The following is a 4,865-nucleotide window of genomic DNA, read 5'->3' as shown; positions in this document are numbered from 1 at the left end:
GTCCTCCATCAGGCAATAAAGTTCCAACACGATGATATACATTGCCATGAACTCGAAAGTTATATATGCCTCTATTTTCGAAAAACGTTTCACTAATATCAGCACCCAATGATAGAAAAGATAGGACACTATTGTATGCCCATATGTTCTTTCTAAATAATTTGCTTCTAGAATCATTGCCATGCAATAGAATTCTTAGAAACTCGGGTGGCTCCTCTAAAGTTATATATGCCTCTATTTTCGAAAAACGTTTCACTAATATCAGCACCCAATGATACAAAAGCTAGGACACTATTGTATGCCCATATGTTCTTTCTAAATAATTTGCTTCTAGAATCATTGCCATGCAATAGAATTCTTAGAAACTCGGGTGGCTCCTCTAATGTTAACAATGACACACGCCTTGCTTTACAACAATGGCTTCCTACAACATGACGTAGAGTTGTTTTTGTCTCATCTTTCCACGATTGAGCATGGCAAAAACTACAAAAGTGATTAAGAGATCCCAGGGAGTGAAGAGTTGGAGTGCAAAACACTAATGGGTACATAGACGGGTGTCTTATATCCTCTCTTATTAACGGAAATTGATGAAGAATAGAGAGGTATCCCCCTCTACTTATCATCGCACCCCTGCTACCTAAAGTTTATTCTATTGCAATTGAACGGCGAGAAGCCTTGGTCGCATCTAATTGAACCGTTCTACTTCTTATTGGAGTGTCTATCATATTCCTTTCTCTAAAAATATCTTGGTTCACATTGCATTCTTGGTGAGCACGTTCTTGTGTTCGATATTGCTCCCTCTGTTCTACATTTCTAGCTGGTTGTTTTTTTTAAAATATTGTTCTTTGCCTAGAAACATTATGTCGTTCTTTGCCTACATTTCTAGCTGGCTGTTTTTTTTAAAATATTGTTCTTTGCCTAGAAACGTTATGTCGTTCTTTGCGCGTTATATTCAATTGTCTTATCCGGTCAGCACGTGCTAAACGCAAAACATTGCTCGAGTCCAATACTCTATTTTGACTCCGTCCAACCATCTTCTGTTTAAAAGCACAACTTAGTTCGAAAGTATTTGAGGTCATTAAATCTCTCTCTCTCTCTCTCTCTCTTCATAAATTGATTTTGATATAACATAGAAAGCTTAATATATTCTTGTCTCAATACTACTTTACGTAATAATGGGCCAAGTGCGAAAAGCCAAAATAGACAACTCTTTATAGCGTATTAGATGTAAGTCTCATTTTTCCACAATTGAGCATGGCAAAAACAAAAAAAGGGATTAAAAGATCCCAGGGAGTGAAGAATAGGAGTATATTACATTTACAGCTATATGTAACGGAATAAATAATTAAATTAAAAATACATCTAAGACTAAAAAAAAAGATATACACACATCTATATATATATAAATATATGTAATCAAATAAATAATTACATAAAAAATACATTTAAGACTAAAAACAAAACATACACACACACACACACACACACACACACACACATATATAAATTGTTATATATATATATGTGTGTGTAATCAAATAAATAATTACATAAAAAATAGATTTAATATAACAAAATTGAAGTGAAAATAAAATTACATTAAAAATACATTTAAGATTTTAAAAAAATTGAAGTGAAAAAAAACACCAACCTGTTGTTGAGAAGCTCTCGCAGGCGAGGACTGTGGACGTTGGCAAACTGAGTGAGCGAGGCCGAGTCGAGGTAGTGACGTTGAAGACCGAGCCGAGTGAGTGAGCTGAAGGCGAAAGAGAAAGGCGATGTGGAGCAGGCGGTGCGAGCAGGCGAAAGAGAAAGGCAATGTGCGAGCTGAAGGCGATCTGCGAGTAGGCGAAAGCCGTGTGCAAACGACCAATTGAAAGGAGCAGGTGAAAGGTGAATCTAATAAGCCGTGGTGAATTTGTATTTGCCGTGGCCGAGGGACGTGATGGATTATGATGGAGAATCTCATGATGGTGATCTTCCAATGCAGTCTCCGATTACACGAACTCTCTCAGTGCACTCTCGATTATGATAGTGATCATCTATGCGATCCAGTACGCCAGATTTGGCTGCTCCTAGGCCGGTCGACCTCCCTGCTCGCCACGTGGCTGTAGGAGAGGTATTTGTGGCTCGCCACGTGGCATGTTACAAATAATATAGATATAGAAGTCGACGTTAAGGAGTCTTGTTTCGTCTCTCTCTCTCTCTTTGTGTGTCTCTTTCAGGGGTTTTGCAAAACCCTTAGAGCCTCAAGGGTTTTTAACCTTGGTACCAAATTCGATTCAATTAAAAGGCCGTGTCCGGTGTCCGGATCCATATTCTTCAGCCGCCTAGGATGAAACCCTAATCATCGAAACCCTAGTATGGAGTGCTATATGTTCTCCTCCATTGGATCTACAACATAGTAGTAGCCTTCGCCCTTCTCCTGCTGTGATGCACCTTTTACATGTTAGACTACGGAGTCGGACGCTTGTTCGCCGATGAGAAAAAGCTTTGAGCCTGAGCAGGATAAGGCTAACTCCATGGGCCCTGCGGAGAGGTATGTGAAGGGAAGTGATGATTGTCCATTATATATCTTGGTCTGTGTTTCTGATCTCAGGGTGAAGAGTAGCGTGACATTTCTGATTCCTTCGAGTGTCTCCCTTCCTTCAGAGTGTTAGGGATCTGCCCTGCCCTGTGATGTAGTCTTTACGCTCTGGTGATCGATAGATCCGAGTGTGGTGGTGAGCTCCTCCTCCTCCTCCTCCTCCTCTGTCTACTGTTGCGGTTGTTGTTGTTATCCCCTCCCCCAAAACCCCCATTCCACTCTTTCTCCTACTTTCATTTTTTTCTCCCTCTTAACGCCGGAGTCGGGTGGAGGAGCTCACCGTTATCACCGCTGAAGTTTTATGAGCTATGAGAGCTGAAGGCAGAGCATATCCCTGTTCCTTCTCATGGTTTCTCGCTGTGTGCCTAACTTGTAGAAATGTGAGTACTGTGTGTGGTTGAAACGGCATTCCCGTTTAGATTTTGTGTTTCTCTCTACAGATGAAGATAAATTAGCAGTCTAGATAACGTCTCTTTAAACGTCACAGTGGGAAATTTTTGTTCTTATGGTTTCTCTCTGTAGAAATGTGAGTAGGCTGTGTGGTCGAAACGACACTCCCGTTCATATTTTTACGGAAATTAGCAGTCTAGAGGGAAATGTTGCTTCATGTTTATCCCTTTTTTTGAATTTGTAAGTGTCAGATTTGAAGCCTTTGCAATCCTGTGAGGCACCTCACCCTTTAGGTGGGGAAACTTCAAAAGAAAAGTTGATGTTCTAAACAGTCGTTAGTGGTTCCATTTGATTTGAGGTAAAGAAATTTGAGTTAATAGAACAGAGCTTAACTTCTAAATTTGAACTCTGTTTTTTTTGGATCCATGACATGTGAGCTGGGACTTGTGTATTCGTTAGAGAATATTTCTCCAGAGGTTTGTATATATCCAACATTTATATGACATTGTATATGCGTTCTTGAAATAGAGAATATTTCTCCAGATGTTTGTATATATCCAACATTTATATGACATTGTATATGCGTTCTTGAAATAGGTTAAAAGTAATGGAAGGCGAAATGTTGAACACGAAAATGTACGAATAATGGAAGGAGAATTTTGAAACACGAAAATGAAGGTCATTTTTGTGAATCACGTGGGTTTTGAATTGCAATGTTAGGTACGACATGGGGGCTATAGGTTTGGTGAGCTAATCTTAAAGACAAGTGCTTTGTTTCTAAAGATTGGTGTATGATTGGATGTAGGTGTAGAAAATGGCACCATATTTGTAGTTCTAACCTTTGACAGTAGACTTGTTTGACAGCCTCTAAATTGAAATCTACCTTTTCAAAAACATGCACACAATTTGTGACGTTTGCGTACTTTTATTCATCATTTTATGCACCAGTGAAATCATGGCGCAAAATCTTCCTTTTCAAAATCATGCACGCAATTTGTGACCATTGCGAACTTTTATTCATCATATATTGTCCAGGGAAATTATGGCGCAGCTTCTTAGAAATGTGGTTGCTTGGCACCCCCTTATATAACCTCAGTGCCTACGCAGACTCCAGTCGTAGTCGCCTATACGAACATGACATGTATGTACTAACTACAACCAATGTGAATGTTATCACATTTGGGAGTAACACTCTGATTTCTCTTGGAAGTTCACTTACTACAATAGTTGCACTTGACTCTGAAAATTCGTAGTACAAAAGATGAATCAGATGATCTTCGGTAATGCGAGACATTTCAAGTTTCGTTCTTCGGTAATGCGAGATAGATCTTCGGTAATGCGAGACATTTCAAGTTTCGATCTTCGGTAATGAGAGAGATTTTAGTTTCTATTCTAAAGCTTTGAGTTGCAAGCAGGGGCTTGAATCTTGATTGAGAAATCAGTAGCAGTTGTTACAAGGTCATGAATCAAGTGTGAATCCGAGTATTTCCCACAAAATTGGCGAAATAGAATGGCAATTGACCGGTGATTTGGCACACTGTAGTGGTGAATCCTAACTTGGTAGGTAAAGTAAGGGTTTTTGGTTCATTCAAGTTTCTTTAATACCATTACAATGCGTCAAAATAAAGTTAATCAAGGCGAAAAACGAAGTTGAATGTTATCGCTGCAGGATTGAGTTATGATGAAAAGAAATAAGTACCTATATTACTTGATAGTAGATAGCTTGAGAAAAATTGGCCCGGTCTCAAAAGTTGTCCTAAGCCTTACAGTTGTCAAAGAGGTGAAGAAGTGAAGTTGCTAAAAATGATTGTGAAAATGTAGTACATGTTAATGATCTAGATAACGAACTCTTGCGAAACATTGGATTACATATTAACAATCTGGATAT

General features: G+C 38.9%; 1 long non-coding RNA gene across 2 annotated transcripts; it reads left to right on the top strand.

Moving 5' to 3' along the window:
• The first annotated feature begins 2,273 nt into the window (after positions 1 to 2,273).
• LOC147640055 (uncharacterized) lies at positions 2,274 to 3,871 on the top strand. Of its 2 annotated transcripts, XR_015262366.1 has the most exons (3): positions 2,293 to 3,453; positions 3,575 to 3,655; positions 3,783 to 3,871. It is a non-coding gene; the product is annotated as an uncharacterized LOC147640055 (long non-coding RNA). The 2 variants fall into 2 exon arrangements; XR_015262365.1 differs by having other exon boundaries at positions 2,274 to 3,655.
• The last annotated feature ends 994 nt before the right edge of the window (positions 3,872 to 4,865 follow it).

The sequence above is a fragment of the Cibotium barometz genome, chromosome 3 (assembly GCF_041138505.1).
Source record: "Cibotium barometz isolate CiBa-2024 chromosome 3, ASM4113850v1, whole genome shotgun sequence".
In the NCBI taxonomy this organism is placed as follows: domain Eukaryota; kingdom Viridiplantae; phylum Streptophyta; class Polypodiopsida; order Cyatheales; family Cibotiaceae; genus Cibotium; species Cibotium barometz.
Note: the sequence above shows the minus strand (reverse complement) of the source record. Positions and strands in the feature narration are given on the sequence as shown.